The sequence below is a fragment of the Eubalaena glacialis genome, chromosome 12, assembly GCF_028564815.1.
Source record: "Eubalaena glacialis isolate mEubGla1 chromosome 12, mEubGla1.1.hap2.+ XY, whole genome shotgun sequence".
Classification (NCBI taxonomy): domain Eukaryota; kingdom Metazoa; phylum Chordata; class Mammalia; order Artiodactyla; family Balaenidae; genus Eubalaena; species Eubalaena glacialis.
This window is the reverse complement of record NC_083727.1, coordinates 15,958,047-15,980,404: the sequence shown is the minus strand read 5'-3', so window position 1 is coordinate 15,980,404 and position 22,358 is coordinate 15,958,047.

Genomic DNA, 22,358 nt, shown 5'->3' with positions numbered 1-22,358 from the left:
GGACAGGAAAGGATGGATAGGATTCTGTGTTGGGTACTGGGACGATGGAAATACAGTAAGTACTTAGGAAATGCCAGTGGTTTGCACCACCTCCGCTGATGGGGGTTGTGAATGGCAGGCTGGGGTCATTATGAAGAACTTGGCCTTTATTGTCACACTCATGTGAGTATCAGGAGAATCCAACATGATTCATATCATCTGAACAGGCGCTCAGGAAGTCAAACAGGTACCAGCTAGGATGGAGATGCTACCCAAGGAAGACAGAAAAGCATTGTCTAGCCCAAGGGCAAAGTATTTTTTCTCTTCCCTCTTTCATTTGCTTTCGTGTGTAATACCCTCCCTTTCCCCCGTCTTTCTTGTCCCCTCTTCACTCTTAAACTGAGTGTACCCCGTCCTCTGCTTCCTTGAATTCCTATTTGTGCTGATCTCACTTCAGGACAGCAAGGGTGAGGGCCATGTGGATAAACAGGTGAATCATCCAGCAGAGGCTGTTCACAAATCAAATGTATCTAGCGACTGCCACGTGCTTAGTGCCTAGTCCCGTGCTTATCCATAGCAGGATAAGCAGATGGGTGACCGTCACAAACTCTACAGACCCCACACGAGGAAAACTGAGCACAAAGCAGTGAGTGTGGCCCCCAAGTGCTGTAGGAATTCAGAGAAAGTAGAGATGAGTGAGGAGTCAGGTTTTGATGGGCAAAGAGGAACACTCAAGGTATGAGGGTTAAAATGAGCAAAGACGGCGAGGTGAGAAATCACGAGAACACCAACCTGGCTGGAGTGAAAGTGTTGAGCCTAGCAGGCAGGCAGACAACCAGAAAAGGAAGCAGGCTTTTGGAGAAGCCTAAGTGCAGTTAATAGCAGTGTTTCATTTAGGGGGCACGGAACCCCATTTTTGAAAGCTTATCTAACTCTTGGTCTCTGTCTTCTCTGCTCCTCCATAACTCTAGATCTCCTGTTATCCACTAACTGGTTGTATCATAACGTACTATTCATAATTATTTTTGTTTATCCAAATGTAATTTTATCATCAATAAGGTCTTGAAGGGAAAGAATAGCAGAGTGATCCGTGGCACATAAGAGGTGCTCAAAACAGGTGACATAATGTCTATGCTCTCATCAGGTAGCACAGGGCCTGGCATATGGGACATTCAGCACATCTTTGCTGAAAGTCAGGGTTCATTTGCAGATAACAAAGTCCACTGTAGTTACTTTGCTTAGAAAATTGTTGGAAGGGCTAAAGGCGTGGGATTTTAGGCTGGGTCCCCAGGAATGATTTTCAGGAGAACATGATTGCAGGACAAACCGGCCAAGGGTCTGGGAAATTCCATTTTTAATCCTTCAAATTGACTGCAATATATGAAAGCTCTTAGAAGAAGGTTGGAATAGATAAAGAGCTACCAAGCTATCATCTCCACAGCACTGAGGAAGTATCTGAATATTCCTTCGTCCAGCGTATGCCATTAAAAATCAATGCTGGGAGTTGGCAAGAGGGGAAATTCTCATTGCTTCCAATTTTTAATATATTTACCTAGAAAGGTCTAAACACTTACCCTCTTCCCTGATCCCAATTTGTGCTTAAGCTCTCCGCAGTTTAGAGAAATGATTTGCTAAACCAGGCTGGGGCAAGCTCCAAGAGAATTGCTGACAATGGTCATTTTTATGGGCCAGAGACACGGAATCAGATGAGTCAGAGGCAGCCCATTCATCTCCCTTTCTTTCTCTTCTAATTTTGTTCCTGGACCCCTTGGCCAAGACTGGATGGCTAATGGTAGCTCTCATTATAGTTGAGGTTCTCAAATTCATAAGGAAGTTTCTGGAAGCCTGAATTTAACTGGTTTTATACATGTGGCTGGGAGATACCTCACCAGTCTCTGCTTCCACATCTAACCCCAGGGCTGGGTGGGTTTGGGCATGTTCCTGAAGGAAGGCAGCTCTGCCCATGTGGAATACTTGACGCTGGATTCCAACTGCATGATTCACGGAAATGATGCACCGTGCCCGCCCTCCCCCACCCCCATGAAGCATCTGCCACTAAGTTAATTCATTTGCATAGTACAGCCTATAGCTGTCCAAGCACCAGGACAGTGTCTCCCCCATCTTTCTGATTATAAAGGTAATAAAATCTTGTGCTGGAACGTTAGAAAATACATCCAATAGGAAGAAAGGGAAACCTAATCTATAATTGTACCACACAGTTTGCCACACATTTTGGCACTTTTCCCGTCTTTTTTTTTTCTTTCGAAGCCACAGGATTTTAAAAGCAATCCAAGAAAACAAGTTAGTCTGTGCATATCTGCCTACGTATAGCTGAGCACGGTCTTCATCAGGTAGCTGGGGCTCGCTCCTCTTGTAGGGACATAACCAGGGAGACATCACCACTTCCCGTTGCAATATTCACCACTGTGTCAGAAAAGTCTTCTTTTATAGTTAACTTAAAAAATTGGTGTGCTCATAGCCCATTTTCTCAGACCCCCGGTGATAGATGACATTAGGCCCTCACTATCTGGAAGATATGAAGAAAGACCCACAACCTTCTTCGGACAACAAAAAAACTGCTCGGTAGAATTGTCAAGGGGCTGACAGATGTCTGGGGAGGGGGGATATGTGAGGGGTGCATTGAATTAATAAGGGCTTTTGTTCTAGAAAGTGTGTGGACAAAGGCTGCACTAAATGGGCAGTATCTCCACAACTCCTTGGACATATGTTCTGACTCTGCTACTTAAGCACGTAGAAAGTTAGCAGATGGCTTTCCTTCTCTGCTGTGGAACCCAACAGGCCGGGGCGTGTCCATCTAGTCTGCTGCAGCCCTCGCTCTGGAAAAGGAGTGTCTGTAGAGCAGCCGTCAGTGCATGATCCTTCGTAGGGGGCTCCCGGCAGGCCTGGCCCGGTGAGTGAGGGGTGGGTGAGAGCAAAGGCCAGTCTGGCCAGTTCCTGGTGGAGCAACCAGCCTTCACAGCAGCAGAAGTTCAGATTTGGGTTTGAAGTTAAATATAGCTTCACACACCTTCTAGAGTTGCACTTGGGTAGCTTAAAAGGGCAAATCAGTTGTAAAATGATTCAGGAGAAACACCATGTCCATTCAGGTTGCAGGGATGAATGGCCTTTTGATCTTTCAAGGATAATGACCTGAGGTGAAATGACCCAGCTGTGGCGAGAAAGTCACCTCAGCACTTTCCTTCTGTCTCCTTCCCTCAACCCAGATTCTGCCCCCAGCTTCTCCTTTTCATTGCTGACACATCAGAAGCATCCAGAAAACATGGCGAGGGCTGGGAGAAATTAACTGGGAAAGAAAGAAAGCAAGCCAGGGGAGAGGAGAGGGCCGGGATGGGAGGTTTTCAGATCAGATTAGTGCTGCGAGCTTCAGCCTTTTCTGAAAGGACGCGTAATCTTCCATCTGTTCCTGGTGATAAGCCAGTCCTGTATTGATTGTCGGACTTTGACAGAAACACATGGATCTGACAATGTTGCATCCTCTTCCCACTCAATTGCAAGCAAGCTGAAAGCACTCCCCACACCCCAAATTAACCTGTGAAGAGAAGGTGTGATATTGTGATTTATAATTAAAATAAGATGTGTATTTGATCTTAGTCCCAGTTCCTGGCACAGAGCTGCTAAAACCCTTAGAATTTTTTCAAAGTGATGAGAATGATCAAGGTGACTTTTGTTATGTTAATGAAGCGACTTTTGGAAAGCCCCTAGGTCACCTAAGAAGGGGAGGTGGTTGCCAGGGGAACCAACAGGGTGATTAGAGGGTTCAACTTTCAGTCCTACCCCCTGATCTGGGAGGAGAGGAGGAGACTAGAGGTTGAGTCAATCAACAATGGCCAATGATTTAATCGATCATGCCTATATAATGAAGCCTCCATAAAAACGCAAGAAGACGGGTTCAGAGAGCTTTCAGGTGGGTGAACACGAGGAACTTTGGGGAGAGCGGAGCACCTGGAGAGGGCATGGAAGTGCTGAGCCCCTTCCCCATGCCTTGCCCTAAGCCTCTCTTCCATCTGGCTGTTCCTGAGTTACATCCTTTTATAATAAACCAGTGATCTAGTAAGTAAAATGTTTCTGAGTTCTGTGAGCCACTTTAACAAATGCATCGAAGCCAAGGAGGGGGGGTCCTTGGAACCTCTGGTCTGTAGCTGGTCAGTCAGAAGCACAGGTGACAACCTGGGCTTGTGATTGGCATCTGAAGCAGGGTGAGGGGGCATTCCTATAGGACTGAGCTCTTAACCTGTGAGATCTGATGCTGTCTCCTGGTAGGTAGGGTCAGAATTGGGTTGAACTGTATAACACCCTGCTGGCGTGGGAGAATTTGTTGGTGGGGGGAATCCATACGACACGTACAGTCACACACATTAGATCTGAGTGTGCAATCATTAGAAGGCTAATAAACATGTTTGTTGTGCAGTAATTATAGTGCTTCCCAATCTTTTTCATCTCACAAGATGCATTGAAAGAGATATTTGATGGCATAGTGCAGCAAACGGAGAAGCTGGCCTCTGAGGGATCAGACCTGTAACCCACCCCACAAAACGGGGCATATTCTGAATTAATGAGCCCAGTCACGCTGCATTATCTGGGGAGGAGAGGGCAGAGGGCGTTCAGCACAGAGCAGCTGGAAATTCTTCTAGAGACGGATGTTCACATGACTGATTCCTCTCCTCTTGCTCCCTTTGCCCCTCTTTGATTGATTGACTGGTTCTTTCTCTCATCAGAATCCGTCTTTGGAGATCTCACCTTCAGTTCTAGGAAAAAGGCCTGTGAAGCCACCACAAGGCAGCGTAAAAGGTAGGAAGAAGAGAGAAGAATGATCAGAGTATATTTATTGAAACATGTTTCTAAACCCCAGCATGTGGTGCGTATTGGAATGGTCTGGAGTCTTCTTTGTAGATGCAACCTCCGACCTCATCCTCAGATTCCCTGCGGGAGGTCAGGAATCTTCATTCTGCCATGCCTGTCGGGGGCCCCTCAGGTCGCATTCTGGGAAACCTGCTCAAAATTGTGTCCCTCTCCCTCCTTCCTTCCTTTATTAACTGCACGTCAGGATGATTAGAGTCACACTGTGTTTCTCTGGCCCATTTGGTGTTTACCTCCACCTCCCTTCTGTCCAGACTTAGGTACTTGTTTTTCAACACCAAGTAAGCATTTCTAACCTTTCTGTTTCCCAGAGGGCACCCAGCTTCAAAGCCGTACCTTGCAAGGTGAAAAGGTTTTCTGGAGCTTTGGCGTGGCTGCTCTCCCGGGAGAGTCAGGAGGGGCTGGGGCTGCTCCGAGGGGCGGGTGCACACGTGCTGCAAGGTGGTGTCTGCACCGACCTGCTTCTGCTCGTGAACTTGTCAGTTTGTGTGCATGAAGAAAATGACTACAGAGTGTACAGGGCCAAAGACTCTTTGAACTTGAAGTGATACCTAGGCTAAGAGCTGAGTGAAAAAACACAGAACATTATGAACACAGGCTTCAGGCCATCCCAAGGGAGCCTGCCATCCTAAAGCTGAGTCGGGGAACGCTTCCCCTCTGATTAGTCTCTGAGGCCTGGCAGACGCTGGCTATCTGTCCAGCCAAATACTAGGGTGACCATATCATTTACTGTTCAGCCAGACGCTGTTGAGAGTGAAAAGGGTACTGTTATTTACAGGACAGAAATATATACAAGACTGTCCTGGGCACCCACCTTAATGCCCACTTCCTTAAGTGGAGGAACATGAAACCGACGGTGTAAACTGATATAAATCCTGTGATTTCAGCCAGTTTGCTAATAGAAGTCTACGTCTGACGTGTGCTTCCCAGCCTGGGACTCTGAGATCCAGCCTTTGCTGTACCTCTACCTGGCCAGTGAGCTTGGACGAGCCACTGGCCTTTGTGGCCTCGTCTCTTTCTCTGTAAAATGAGCTGAAAAATGGGCCAGTTGTGCAGTCTCAGGGCTGATTAAGGAGCATGTGCTCTGGTTCCCTCCTCCTTTTCGTTGTTAACTCCTGTTCATCCAGCATCTGTTCCTCTTTCTGCACCAACGTGTGAATGGCAGCACCTACGGTTATTGTTACTATTTCAAATCTCCTGTTTCAATATGCAAGCCACTAGAGTACAAAATCAGAGACTATTTTAATCGTGGAGGTGTCGCTACTAGATTGAACCATACCCTTGGTTGTTTACATGTCACTTTCCTCAAGCGCATCCTAAGTCCCTTTCCAGGAGGCTGGGAGCTTAGAGCTTCCATCTAGTGCAACACCTTGCGTGGCTGCTCCAGAAGTGAATTATAGCGACTGAATCGAGCTCATTCAGTCCTGGCAACAGTCATGAGGCTAAAAGAAGCTTTTTCTTAATGGTGGTAGGAGCCCAGAATCACCTCAGTTTAGAGTGATAAGGATTTTTCTGAGTTTCATCCTCCTGCCATCTGAGACAGCAACTGCTATGGAAGGGAGGGGTGAGAAGCTGCAAACAAGGAAAATGGATGAACAGAGTAAGTCAAACTGCTTCACTAAGTCTCTGATGCAGAGAACCCTCCAAGCAGAGAGGTTGTTACCATCAGCCCCAGGAAACGGAGAGAAGACGCTTTAGGTCTGTAGTTTGCTAATGACTTGATAGGATTAAATCTTTATTTAGAACCATCTTTTAAACAGGAGTGGCCAAACTATGGCCCGAAAGCTGAATTCATCCTATTTTTGCAGGGTCTTGGAGCTAAGAATAGTTTTTCCACTTTTAAATGGTTGGGGAAAAAAATCAAGAGAAGAATGACATTTTGTGGCATGTAAAAATGATCTGAAATTCAAATTTCAGTCTGTTAATAAAGTTGTATTGGAACACAGCCACGCCCATTGGTCTAAAGTTGTCTACGACTGCTTCCTGCCATAGCTGCAGAGAAGTCGCCAAGAGCCCAAATGATGCCCTCATCCCCTTGCTCTGCTTCTCTGCTTGCTGTAAATCTGCGTTTGTAACTCCAGAGCATTTGGGGAGCTGCCCCTACTGCTGTACTAGGGCATTTCCTTTTATTTCTTATTACCAGCTGTTCCAGAGACTTCAAATGACAGAGAACAAGAGGGTAGAAGTGAGTGACTCTGAAGCTCTGGGTTCTAACACAGTGTTGCTGAGGATGGATTTGCTAACAACTGTAGACCAGAGAATCCCACAATTTACCTCCGTTGTTTTAATTTTTAAACCTATGCTTACACTGAAGTGGGGTGGGGTGCATTTGAGATGGGGTGAAATTAAGCCATCCAACTGCACTAGGCTCACCTAGGAGTTGTTATTTACAGGCAGACCTCAGAGACATTTCGGATTCAGACAAAGGCAGTGAAGCAAGTATTGAACTCGAGTGAGTCACATAAGATTTTGGTTTCCAAGTGCATATAAATGTTTACGTTATACTGTAGTCTATCAAGCATGGAATAGCTTTATGTATAAAAAAATCAATGTACATGCCTCAGTTTAAAAACACCTTCATGCTAAAAAATGCCAAAAGAATTACAATAGTAACATCAAAGATCACTAATGGCAGATCACCATAACAAATCTAATACTAATGAAAAAGTTTGAAATACCGTGAGAATTACGAAAATGTGACAGAGACACACAGTGAGCAAATGCCATGGGAAAAATGGTGCCAACTTGCTCGGTGGAGGGTTGCCACAAACCTTCAATTTGTAAAAAACGCAGTAAAGTGAAGCACAATAAAACGAGGTAGGCCTGTATTTATAGTTATATAACAGGTGCATAATATCCTTGATTTTGACTCTTGACCCGCAAAGCCTAAAATATTTACTACCTGGCCTTTTATAGAAAAAGTCTGCATACCACAGCTTTAATATTTTCTGTCTCTCCCTAGAGAAGTTCAGAATCCTGGCATTCTTTGGCTTCGCGGCTGAGCCAATCTCCACTCCAGTCTGATCTTGCCCGTCTTCCCACATGTACCCTGGGTTGTGGCCACAGCATTGACGTGCCCCCCTCAATTCTGTTCACCTTCCTGCCTGAGCAAGGGCTGCTTCTTGGGCCACAGCATCCTCTCCCACGCTGACTGCTAGGTCAGGGAGGGCACCTCCTTCCCTGGCTTTCTGTTTCTATGAGAGTAATAATAACAGCTTACACTCATCGAGCACTTACTGTGTACCAGGGACTGCTCCACCCACTTTGCTGTAGGATCTAATTTAATCCTCTCCAGCCCACTGAGGTAGATTCTATTGCCATCTCCATCTTACAGATCACAAAACTGAGACTCAGAGATGTTAAGCAACCTGCTAAAGTCACACAGGGAGAAAGTGGCAAACCCAGGCTTTGAGTTCAGACAGCCAAGCCCAAGCATCCACGTGCTGAGTGCTTTGCCTTGAGCCTCTCTGGAAACATATCTGGCCTCTTGCAACCTTTTCTTGACCCTCCATGGAGGCCGCCTTAGTGACCAGATTTGGGGTCACAGCCAGTGGCCCATGGTTGGATGGAGCCAATCAAATAAATGCCTTCAGATCTTGGAGATTCAGTTCCCTCTCTTTGCGGTCCTGGGCAGTAATGTTGGGTCAGGGGGTCTGCTCCGCAGTTCCCAAGTAGCTGACCCACTGTCTACACTTGGATGAAGGGCTGGGGTATATTGGCATGGCCCACCTGTTTTTCTCTTTGATACTTTGGTTTTGACAAGTTTTAAATTTACAGAAAATCTAAGAAGATGGTTTAGAGAGGTCCGTGACTGTATTGTTTCCCCTATTATTAACATCTTACATTAGTATGATACATTTGTTACAATTAATGAACCCAGATTGATATATTCTTATTAACTGAAGTCCATCGTTTATTTAGATTTCCTTAGCTTTTACCTAATGTCCTTGTTCTGTTCTGATCCCATCCAGGACACCACATTGCATTTTTTGGTCACGTCTCCTTAGGCTCCTCTTGGCTATGGCTGTTTTTCAGATTTTCCTTATTTTTGATGACCTTGAAAGTTTTGAAGAGTACTCGTCAGGTATTTTGTAGAAACTTCCTCATTTGGAATTTGTCTGAAGTTTTTCTGATGATTAGACTGGAGTTACAGGTTTTGGGGAGGAAGACCTCGGAGGTAAAGTGTTATCCTCATCATATCATATCAAGGGCACTTGGTATCAACATGATTTACAACTGTCAATATTGACCTTGATCACCTGGCTGAGATAGCATCTGTCAGGTTTCTCCACTGTAAAGTTACTCTCTTTTGGACGTGCTTTTTTGACCATATGTCTAAAGCCATGTTCTCCAATTGGCTTTCTCAGCAATAAAGCTGACGTTTTGACCTCCATTTGTCTACCTCTTGGATCTTGTTTCTCAACTGAAGAAGGGAGAAGGGAAAAAATAAATGGATATTATATGGTGAACCCCTAAGACCTTAATACGATCAGTCTGGCAAAATACTGCTCATCCTTTAAGGCTCATCCAAGCATCACTTCCTCTTTGAAGCCTTCCCTGATCTCCCCAGGCAGAGTCAATGTGTCCTCCTAGGTGCCGCCACCACCTCCACCTACAACTCTTGTGGGACTTTCACTTCGCTGTGATGATTCATGCACCCTGTTGTTTCTTCCACAGGACTATCAGCCACTCAAGGGCACTGGCCATGTTCTATGAATCTCTATATCCCCGAAACCCGGTTCAGAGTGGAATTTAGAAGACACTTAGTAAATAAATGTTTGCAGAATGAAGAACCATTCACTCCAATTCTCCTATCAGTGAGAGTTGCCTGAGTCCTCCAGGATGGAGACTTAGTGGGACTCCTCTTGATGGTTTGAGGAAGCCATTGCTGAGAATCAGTTCTATTCTCTTTACAGCTCCTTGGTAAGGAAACAGGGCTGCCTAGCTGGTACAGCTAGAATAACACATGGGTCCAGGACCTATGTTCTGTTTTTGACAGTTATTACTGAATGAGCGCAGGAGGAAGGTAGTCTTCCCTGGGTATTAGGCTTTCTCTTGGTTGAGGTTTAAAAAAAAAAAATCTCAGAAATGGAGTGTAGTCTTAGAAACTGAAATATATAGTAATCATAATAATAGCTATCATTGTTGAGCAAATATGCTAAGCACTGTGTTAGGTGTTTCACACAAGTGATAGTTAATCCTTACACCTCTGTAAAGTAAATCATTGCCTGGGCCTTACCTGAAGTCATATGACTGGAGACTCAGAGAGGGAAAGCAATTTGTTCATGATCACACAACTATAAAGACCTGCACCTAAGTGGGTCTAATTCAAAGTTCACTCTATTTCTATTGATTCTACATTGATTCCCTTCATTAACTTTCTGCTTCTCTTCATTTTCTGCTTCTGTAATTAGCTGAGTCTAAGAAAATGATATGAGAAAGGACAAAGTATTGGCCAACAGAACATAGCAGATGGACCAAGGTTCTGTTCTTTTTTCAAAAATAAGACTCCATTTATGTAATTTTGCCCTAAAGAATGCTGACTCTAAACCATTTCTGTACATTTTACCCAAATCCTCACTGAGATAACTTACTGTGTTTTCTTGATTTTAAGATGCACATTTTCCCATATTTTAACATCCTCTAAAATTTGAATGTCTCTTCAGTTGCATTCAACCTGGATTGAAATCAAGTTTCTTAAGAGGGGATCTTAGATTCTATTGATATTTAAAGCTGTCTCAGTCTGGGGGTCCTACCTGCTTGGGTTCAAATTCCCCAGGGAATATTTTTTCCCCACCTTCACTCAGTGCAAGTTGAGACTTGCAAGTCTTCTGCTGTTTCTTTTTGTGGGGTGGATTTATTCTCATTTACCCCAAAACAGAAGGTGTAGCTTTGGTGGACTAGCTTTATTGGGAGAGTCTCCCAATATTGGCCATTTTTTCTTTCTTATTGCTACATAAAATAAAGATGTATCTTAGAGTCAATGGTATTTAAGATCCAATTAAATGTGTGTTTACTGAGGTCTGATGTTCATTTCAAGCAATGTGGAAGCCAGTCTCCACGATGCCCTCCCTGCCCACCATGGTTCTTGCTCCTGATACCTACGCCCTTGTGTGTCCCCTCTCATACTGAATAAGACTGACCTGTGCAGCCAACAGGATATTACGGAAATGACTGAGCATGACTTCCAATGCTGGGTCATAGAAGACCTTGCTGCTGCTGTCTTGTTCTCTTTTGGATCACTCGTTTTGGAAGAAGCCAGCTGCCATGTTGTAAGGACACTAAGCAGTCCCATGGGGAGGTTGGTGCAAGGGCTGAGGAGCTTTGTCAACAGTCAGCACTAACTTGTCAGGCATGTGAGTGAGCCAACTTGAAAGAAGATCTTTCAGCCCTAGTCGAGCCTTCAGATGACTGCAGCCCTGGACTTGACTGCGACCTCATGAGAGACTCCAAGCGAGAACCACCCAGTTAAGTTACTTCCAGATTTGTGATTCACAGGAACTGTGAGACTGTAAATGTGTATTATTTTAAGTCACCAAATTTTGGTGCAATTTACGACATAGCAATGACAACTAATATAAAAGCTAGAAATATCTATTTTGAAACAAAAAGTTTTACTTTTCAAAAGCAGTTTTCAATTCTTTGTTTTCTAATGATCCCTTTTCCACATTAATGAGAGAATTTCTATTATTTTCAGGATAACTGAGATCTAAAGAAACTATGAATATTTGCTGTGTCTAATGTAAAGGTAAAGACTTGCAAGTGACTTCATACTTTATACTGCACACTTTATGCTTCAAACTTCTTAGTTTCATTGAAGAGATTTTTCTTGTAATACTATAAGGAGGGATAAAATATGTATTGCCTTTTTTTTTGAATGGGAAAGTATTGGTTGTATTATTTTTAATCCAGAAGGAATATTTTACTTGCAAAGATGTCCTTAATTACCCTAAAATGGCTTATTTTGAGGCACCAGCTCTTATATATTAAAGAGACCTTGCCAACCCCTGGTTGCTAGTCTCAGCTATGTATTTGGGGATCCTGTGGCTCTGCCCTTTGGGCTTGCTGAACTTCCATTTTAATGAGCATTTAATCAACACATACTTTAGGGAGCCTCTTGGTTTTTTATATCATCTTTGGAAAAAGCCAGTTTGTGTTGTCTTGTGCCCTAGACATCGACTACAGCTATTGAAATAACTGAATATTACTTTTCCTCTTTGATATCCAGTCGATTGTTTTAACCTGCATTTTGGTTATTACCATGGATTGTCACAAAAATCCAGTGGTTTCTAAACTTTGTTGCTCATCAAAATCACCTTTGGAAGTGTTTATTTTATTTTTTTAAATGTAGGTACTGGACCTCATGGCTCATTTTCTAACTTAGAATCTTCAGGAATGGGCCTTGGGAACTTGTATTTTTTTAGTTAACAAACTCTCCAGTTGATTCTTTTAGAATCATTCCAAAGTACCACTAACAGGTATGTTAGAATCCACTGGGTTTACTCCCTACCCTTCCTCCCCAGCCTCTAAGTCTACAGGGAAGAGAAGACACGGCATGGTATTGGCCAGAAGAAATCTTAGGGATCAGCTGCTCTGCAATCCCTCATTTTTCAGATGAGGGAACCCCTACTTCATGAGAGAAGTGAAGTGACTTGCTTTCTTGGGAGTTTTGGTTATCCCATTAAGCATTATGACAGTGTCATTGGAAATAAAAAGTTAGTAAAAACAAATACAACAATGATTTTTACAAATCTCGGTTCTAGGGAAGGGTTGTCATTTATCTTTAGGACACCAAAGCTTGCACATGACTTCATGATTGTTTTCTTGAGATTCTCTAATAATGAATATCTGTAGGAATAAAAATACATCTCATTTTTAGGTTGGGTAAAGAATTGGTTAGAATATTTTTAATCCAGAAGGAAATACATTACTTGCCTGGATGCAAAAATCTTAAAAAAAGAAGCAACATTTTCTGTGTTACAAGTAGCAGGATTTCTGGGTTAGGGTCTCATAGCCTGGGAGAGAGGACGTACTTGGTAGGAAGATGAAGATAAGTAGAAATCCATAGGATCCCTGTGAACGTAGGCAGGCAGGAGCCCTGAAAGGAAGGAGTGCCTATGAGAAAGGCTCTATGGCGGGGGTGGCTGGGGAGATGAGGACTGTGGTGTTGAAAGCTCAATTTGATGTCATATGATCTGTGCTGTAATTCTGTCTCTATGATCCCAACCTTCACTAAACCGTCTTCTTGTGTTGGTGGTGCTTTGGGGAATGAAGGAAGAGGGACAGCATAGGGTGGAGTGATATTGCATGAGAACAGAACATTCAGTGGAAAAGGAAGAGGAGAGAGAGAGAGAGAGGGAGAAAGAAAGTGAAGGGGGAAGGGACGGGAGTAGGGGGAGAGAGAGAAAGAGAAAGAGACAACACTGCAAGCAATGTAATCCCTCTAAGACTTCCAGGAGACATGGGGGTACTGGGCTTCATAAAGAATGTGGCATGGACTCAAGGTTTTTTTTTTTCTTTTTTTTGGATGTTAAAGGAAAGAGTGACCTCTCAGAAGAAAGACTTGGGGACTGACAACCCAAGCAGACACTTGGATTGCATCGTAAGTTTTCTATGAAATGGAAGCGTTTCTATCATGCCACACACATTCCTGCCACATAGAAACCTCGGGTCCTGATGGACATTCCCTCCAGAGGCCGAGACTACCCTCTTTCTCATATATCCAGCTGTTCTTTAGACACTGTCTCCGTGCTCCCCAAAGAATAAAGCCACAAGTACTCCATCATAAGGAAGACAGGTTTACAATAGCTGGGGCAAAAAGCTTAATGTAGCCCCCGAGAAAGAGCCAGAGTTGTCAAGGGAGAACTGAGGGCCACCCCACAGGTCTTCCCAGCCTTTGTATTCTGTGATTCTTAGGAAGAGAGGGGTCAAACCCTGGTTTTGTGCCATGATGAATAAAATGGCCTGGCTGGGTGTCAGCTGGCCTGCCAAATCTGGCAGCTGGCAAGGAAGAAACAGAGAACTTCCAAGGAACTAACTCAATTTGCATGTGTAATGTGTTCATATATGCTGTCTGCATATAGATTGTATAACATTCATGACATACAGAGGAGGACTTTGGGTTCCTGGGGAAAAAAGGCTCAGAAATAGACATTTCTAGGGTAGCACAAGTCAGGATATAGATTCTGGTCTCACATCACATGTGGGGTGATCTCAGCCACCAGAGGACATTTAAAGGGCAGGAAGGCACACATGAGGACAAAGGAAGTCATTCCCACAGTCAGGGCCCTGAAGCTCAGGGAGGCAGGGGGGTTGCCTGGCAACAGCAGAGAACTCAGAGGGATGCTGGGGAGATCATTTCTCATGGGGAAGCTGAGCCCTAAGGAACCAAATCCCATTTCACTGAAGCATTTGGTTGCACATAATGGGTTTGCCAACTCCTACTGTGGGCAAAATGTGATGACAAAAGCTCACAGCTAGGAGAAGAGAGGTGATGTGGTCCTGAATGCCTGCAGAAACAGCAAATAATGGATCCACTACTTTGTATGATTATTCCTACTGCAGGCCATCCCAAGAATCAGGCATTAGCTTCTCGTCTAAGATTCATCCCTGACAGTTCATGGTCACTTTCCCTCTCTGGGCCTTGCAGTCTCAGCCTTTACAGGAAATGGACTGCCACCTGCCTCTGGTGTGGTGTTGTTTTGAGACCTGGTGTGAGGGCAAAAGAAAACTCACTGGATTATAAAAGATCTTGAGGATGGGACCATCACTTTTTAATTTCTATGTATTTTTTTTTTTTTTTTTTTTTTTATTTATTTATTTATTTATTTATGGCTGTGTTGGGTCTTCGTTTCTGTGCGAGGGCTTTCTCTAGTTGCGGCAAGTGGGGGCCACTCTTCATCGCGGTGCGCGGGCCTCTCACTATCGCGGCCTCTCTTGTTGCGGAGCACAGGCTCCAGCCGCGCAGGCTCAGTAATTGTGGCTCACGGGCCTAGTTGCTCCGCGGCATGTGGGATCTTCCCAGACCAGGGCTCGAACCCGTGTCCCCTGCATCGGCAGGCAGATTCTCAACCACTGCGCCACCAGGGAAGCCCCTCTATGTATTTTATAGGCTCCTAGCATTGAGTTTTTAACATAATAGGTCCTCAAAAAAACATTCATTTTGTTGAGTAATCAGAAGCAGCTATATTTCCTTGGGGCTACATGGCATCTGGCCTTTTCAATTACACTGTGCCATTTTGCTTGGATGTTAAAGGCAGGGGTGAGCCCCAGGAGAAAGGCTTGGAATGTAATATCTCAATAGCAAACAGTTGGATTACATTATAAAATATTTTCTGTGAAATGGAAGAGTTGGAATCATAGCACAGGTGCACTTGTGTAGCTGGAGGAATCCAGATATGCCCTCACCCAGTGTATTTCTGCTGGTGGAATACTGAAGGGGTTAAATGGGATTCAGTACTCCTGGTTGCTTCAAGTTTTATGGAAAAGGGAGTTTATTGTACTTCTGTGTGTCAGGTCAGATCTCCCCAGGATTATTTCATGGGAAAGAGAAGTTCTTCATTTCCTTAAAGCTTTGAGTTTTGGGATTGGGGAGAAGAGTAGAACTTTCCTGGGGAGAGAAGTGATGCTGCTGACTGCTGGGCCTCTCCTGAGAAGAAATAGCAAACAAAGGACAGGAGGCCCTGTGGGAAGCATCCAACTTGGAACTGAGTGAGTGAGTCTGTGGGATTGTTGAGGGACTCTTGCATTAAACCTTCTAGTTTTTATTCCTAGTAGTGTGACCCAGCAACTTTTAAAAATCTCTTTTTTTTTTTTTCTTGTTTTACATTATAATTTCTTTCTCTTGCTAGATCTGAACCATTGAAAAAAAAGAGTGAGCATGTATCCTTTACATGCACCTTTGGTTTCTGAGTCTTGTGAAAAGTCTTTTTAAATGAAGCTAGAGTAAAAGCAAAGATGCCACTCACTTCCTCCCCAAAGTGGACCAACTTCATCCCAGGACCCATACATGCCAGGATGCCCAGGCAGGGTCAGAGGTTAGCCTCAGGCAATTGAGCCAAATCCCCATCTTTGTTCATTCTGATGAGAACAGAGAACTTCTCTAGTTTGTTGTTTTCTTTTGGGGTGATGGTGTTGTTGGTGGTGGCTGTCAATTTTGCGAGTTTGGAAATGGTTTTTCTAAGGTTTTCTCTGATCATTCTAGGTCTTGAGCTTCAAGAAAAGTTATGTAATGCTGACTTATGTAAAGCACACTTCTCTGGTTTTCTCTCCAAAAGGCTGACAGTACCATGTCTAAATTTATGAAAGCTGAATCTTACAAAGAACTAACTTATCTCTTTATAAAAACTAAATGTTGATTCTTTAAAATTACCTCAGAACATTCAGGTGCTTTTCCAAAGAAAAGAGAAAGTAGTAATAACATGGAAGGCCACTGGTCAGTCCTGGTAATCTACTGGTGAAATGGCAGAATTATTTCTAAATGTGTAGGGAGATGTAGCGGCTATGTGATCAAGCTGGTGAGTGAGCCAAGCACATTCAGAGGTGAGACTACTGAAATATTGCTGGGTCCCAAATAAATACTAAAATCATGATATTGTTATTTCTATATTTTATTTTATTTTTTCAGGTTCACTGAAGTATAATTGACCAGTAAAATTGTAATATGTTTAAAGTGTAAAACACAGTGATTTGATATACATACATATTGTGTAAGGATTCCCACCATTGAGTGAATTAACACATCTATCATCTCACATATTAATCTTTTAAATTTTTTGGTGAGAATACTTGAGTTCTACTCTCTTAGCAAATTTTAATTATACAATGCAGTGTTATCCATTAGAGTGGCCACGTTATACATTATATCCTCAGACCTTATTTATCTTATAATTGGAGGTTTGTACTCTTACCAGCCTCAGCTTATTTTCCCCTCTTTCAGCCCACAGTAACCACCATTCTACTCTGTGTTTCTATGAGTTCTACTTATTTAAAAATTTTTTATTTTTAGATTTTACATACATGATACCATGCAATAGTTGTCTTTCTCTGTCTGCTGATTTCACTTACATTATGTGCTCCAGGTTCTCCCACATTGTGGCAATTGGCAGGACTCCCTTCTTTTTTATGGCTGAGTAATATCACATTGTACATATGCACCACATTGTCTTTTTTTTTTCACATCTTTATTGGAGTATAATTGCTTTACAATTTTGTGTTAGTTTCTGCTTTATAACAAAGTGAATCAGCCATATGTATACATATATCTCCATATCCCCTCCCTCTTGCGTCTCCCTCCCACCCTTCCTATCCCACCCCTCTAGGTGGTCACAAAGCACCGAGCTGATCTCCCTGTGCTATGTGGCTGCTTCCCACTAGCTATATATTTTACATTCGGTAGTGTATATATGTCCATACCACTCTCTCAGTTCGTCCCAGCTTACCCTTCCCCCTACCCGTGTCCTCAAGTCCATTCTCTACGTCTGCGTCTTTATTCCTGTCTGGTTCTTCAGAACCATTTTTTTTTTTTTTAGATTCCATATATATGTGTTAGCATACAGTATTTGTTTTTCTCTTTCTGACTTACTTCACTCTGTATGACAGACTCTAAGTCCATCCACCTCACTACAGATAATTCAGTTTCATTCTATCTTATGGCCAAGTAATATTCCATTGTATATATGTGCCACATCTTCTTTATCCATTCATCTGTCGATGGACATTTAGGTTGCTTCCATGTCCTGGCTATTGTAAATAGTGCTGCAATGAACATTGTGGTACATGACTCTTTCTGAATTATGGTTTTCTCAGTATACCACATTTTCTTAATCCATTCATCTGTCAGCAGACACTTAGGTTGTTTTCACGTCTTGGTTATTGTGAATAGTGTTGCAATGAAAATGGAATTACGGATATCTTTTTAAGATAATGATTTCATTTCCTTTGGATATATATCCCGAAGTGGGATTGCTGGATCCTAAGATAGTTCTAAATTTAATTTCTTGAGGAAATTCTATACTGTTTTCCATAATGGCTGCACCAGTTTACATTCCCACCAACAGTGCACACCATCTGCACCATGCTCCACATCCTTGCCAGCATTTGTTATTTATCTTTTGATAATAGACATGCTAACAGGTATGAGGTGATATCATTGTGATTTTGATTGGCATTTTCTTGATGATTAGTGAGTCTGAGCACATTTTCATGTACCTGTTAGCCATTTGTATGCTTTCATTGAAAAAATATTTATTAAGATCCTTTGCCCATTTTTAAATTGGGCTGTTTGGTTTTTTGCTGTTGAGTTGTATGAGTTCCTTGTCTATTTTGGATAACAACCCCTTATGGAATATGTGGTTTGCAAATATTTTCTCTCATTTCATAGGCTGACTTTTCATTTTGCTGATGGTTTTCTTTGCTGTGCAGAAGATTTTTAGTTTGATGTAGTTGTTTTGGTTTTGTTGCCTTTGGTTTTTGTGTCAAATCCGAAAAATCATTTCCAAGACCAATGTCAGGGACCTTACCTCTTATGTTTTACTCTAGGAGTTTTATGGTTTCAGGCCCTAAATTCAAGTCTTTAATCCATTTTGAGCTGCTTTTTGTATATGGTATAAGATGGGGGTCCAGTTTTATTCTTTTGCATGTGGATATCCTGTTTTACCAACACCATTTATGTCTTCCTCATTGTATATTCTTGGCTCCTTTGTTGAAAATTAATTAACCATATGTGCATGGGTTTATTTCTGGACTCTCTACTCTGTTCCATTGATTTTTATGTCTGTTTCTATGTCAATATCATACTGTTTTGATTCCTATAGCTTTGTAATATAGTTTGAAATCAGGACGTGTGATGCCTTCAGCTTTGTTTTCTTTCTCAATATTGCTTTGGCTATTTGCAATCTTTTGAGGTTCTATATGAATTTTAGGATTTTTTCTATTTCTATAAAAAATACCACTGGAATTTTGATAAAAACAGCATTGAATCTGTATATCTAGGTAGTATGGACAACATTTTAACAACATTAAATCTTCCAATCCATGACCATGGAATATCTTTCCATTTATTTGTGTCTTCAGTTTTTTTCATCAATGTCTTATAGTTTTCAGTGTACAGATTTTTCACCTCCTTGATTAAATTTATTCCAAAGTATTTTATTCTTTTTGATGCTATTGTAAATGGGATTGTTTTCTCAATTTCTCTTTCCAATAGTTTGTAGTTAGTGTATAGAAATGCTACTGATTTTTGTATATTGATTTTTGTATCCTACAACTTAGTGAAGTCATTTATTAGTTCTAACAGTTTTTTTTATGGAGTCTTCAGAATTTTCTATATAATATCATGTCATCTGCAACAGAGACAATTTTACTTCTTCCCTTCTGATTTGGATGGCTTTTATTTCTGTTTCTTGCCTGATTGCTCTAGCTAGGACTTCCAGTGTTCTGGTGAGAGTGGGCAAATTTGTCTTATTCCTAATCTTGCAGGAAAAGATTTCAGCTTTTCACCACTGAGTATGATGTTAGCTGTAGGCTTGTCATATATGACTTTCTTATGTTGAGCTATGTTCCCGCTATACTCAATTTGTTGAGAGTTTTTAATCATGAAAAGATGTTGAATTTTGTCAAATGCTTTTTCTGTATCTATTGAAATAATATGATTTTTATGCTTTGTTTTGTTAATGTGGTATGTCACACTTATTGATTTGTGGATGTTGAACTATTCTTTCATCCCAGAAGGATGTATGTAGCCTTTTAACATACTGTTGAATTCTGTTTGCTAATAGGTTGTTCATGATTTTTGCATTTATGTTCATCAGTGTCCTGATGGACACTGTAGTGTCCCTGTCTGGTTTTGGTATCAGGGTAATGTTGGCCTCATACATATTTGATTTTTAGTTTCATACCATTGTGATTGGAAAATATTCTTGACATGATTTCAATCTTCTTAAATGTATTAAGATTTGCTCTGTGGCCTAACATATGATCTATCCTGGAGAATGTTCCATGTGCTCTTGAGAAGAATGTGTATTATACTGCTGTTGGATGGTATATTCTGCATATGTTTGTTGGGTTCATCTGGTCAAACATGTAGTTTAAATTCAATGTTTCCATGTTGATTTTCTGTCTGGATGATCTATCCATTGTTGCAAGTGGGGTATCAAAGTCTCCTACTATTGTTGTATTGCTGTTTATTGCCCCCTCAAATCTGTTAATATTTGCTTTATATATTTATGTGCTCCAATATTGGTGCATAAATATTTACAACGGTTACATCCTCTTGGGGAATTAACCCCTTTATCATTATATGTTGATCTTTTTGTCTCTGATTACAGTTTTTGTCCTAAAGTCTATTTTTAAAAAAATGTAAGTATAGCTACCACTACATTTTTTTAGTTTCCACTTGCATGGAATATCTTTTCCATCCCTTCACTTTGAGCCTATGTGTGTCCTTAAAGCTAAAATCGGTCTCTTTTAGGCAGCATATAGTTGGGTCTTTTTTTTTTTTTTTTTTTTTAATCCATTCAGCTACTCTATGTCTTTTAATTGGTGAATTTAGTCCATTTACATTTAAACAAATTATTGATAGGTGTGGAAATACTATTGTTATCTTGTTAATTGCTTTCTGGCTCTTTTGTAGTTCCTTTCCTCCTCTCTTGCTCTCTTCCTTTGTGCTTTGATGATATTCTGCAGTGGTATGCTTTGATTCCTTTCTCTGTGCAGATATCCTCTGTGTACCTGCTGTAGGTTCTTGCTTTGTGGTTACCATAAGGCTTACATAAAACATCTTATGGGGCTTCCCTGGTGGCGCAGTGGTTGAGAATCTGCCTGCCAATGCAGGGGACACGGGTTCGAGCCCTGGTCTGGGAAGATCCCACATGCCGCAGAGCAACTAGGCCCGTGAGCCACAACTACTGAGCCTGCATGTCTGGAGCTTGTGCTCCGCAACAAGAGAGGCCGCGATAGTGAGAGGCCCGTGCACCGCGATGAAGAGTGGCCCCCACTTGCCGCAACTAGAGAAAGCCCTTGCACAGAAACGAAGACCCAACACAGCCAAAAATAAATAAATAAATAAATAAAAAATAAAAATAAAGGAATTCCTTTAAAAAAAAAATCTTATGGTTATAACAGTCAGTATGCTCAAAAGCATATAAAAATTCTACATTTTTACACTCCCCTCCCACATTTTATGATTTGATGTCACAATTTACATCTTTTTTTATTGTGTGTCTATTAAAACATTATTGTAGTTATAGTTATTTTTAATACTTTGTCTTTCAATCTTTATATTAGATTTTAAGTGACTTACCCACCACCATTATAATATTAGAGTATTCTGAATTTAACTATATATTCACCTTTACAAGAGAGTTTTATTTACTAAATTTGAAAATACACACTCCTAGGTATATACCCTACAGAAATGCTGCCCATGAACACAAAGAGATATGTAAAGAGTGATTATAGCATCATTATCTAGAAATTACCAACCATCATCAGTAGAATGAATAAATGATGACACGTTCATATAGTGGAATCCTGAATGGCAGTTAAAATAAATCAATTACTGCTTTACCCCAAAAAGGTAAATAAATCTCACAAACATAATATGAAAAAGAAGTCAGAATCAAGGGAAATATGCCCAATTATCGTATATTGTATCCAGTTTGAAGACAGGTAAAACTAAACATTAGTGTTAGAAGTCAAGATGGTGGTTGCCTCAAGGAGTGGGGTGTAACAGGGTGATGGCTGGGAGGTAGGGAGCTCGAGGGGATCTTCTGGACCACGGACAATTTTTTATGTACTCACCTGTGTGATGTTTCATGGGTGTTCACTTGGTACATACAGGAAATTCCAGGGGAAGATCTACCAGCTGCCTGCTTTCTGAAATGATTGCTTTTACTTTTCAGGTTTTTATGACTTCACTGTTTTTCTCACCTTTTTCTTGGGCTCACACCTTGGTGTGAGGGCTGATCTGTTTATAGCTATCACCTTTGGGATCAAGTCTGGGGCTGTACGAAAAACTTTCTTGGGGTCCACAAGGACATGTGTGAATGTTATAGATCATCCCAGGCCCCTCCAGACCCCCCAGTTAGGTCATCTGTACTGGCAGCCCTCCACCCTCAGCCCTCCTTGGGCCTACAGGAGATCTCAAGTGATTTGGAATGAGAGCTAACTTGCTGTTGCCAGTTTTTAAGCTGTTCTCTTACTCTCCCTCCCCTGCCCCTTCCTCTCTTTGGGTTTTTTCAGTCCGTCAGAAGCGCTGGGAGACACATTTTGCAGGAGAATGTCTTTCTAGTCTCTCTTGAGGCCAGTGACAACAAAGAAGCCACACAACCTGCTCTGTGTTGTCTTGGAACAGAGCCCTGGGCCCTGTGGCCGACGGGGACAGGATAGCAGTGCTAGCACGGGACCTTCAGCTGTCACATCCAGAATGTCACCCACCATGCTGGGAAAAGAGTCTTCCCTCACGCTCAATGTTGCTTTTGCTGTCGTCTTTCTTGAACCCT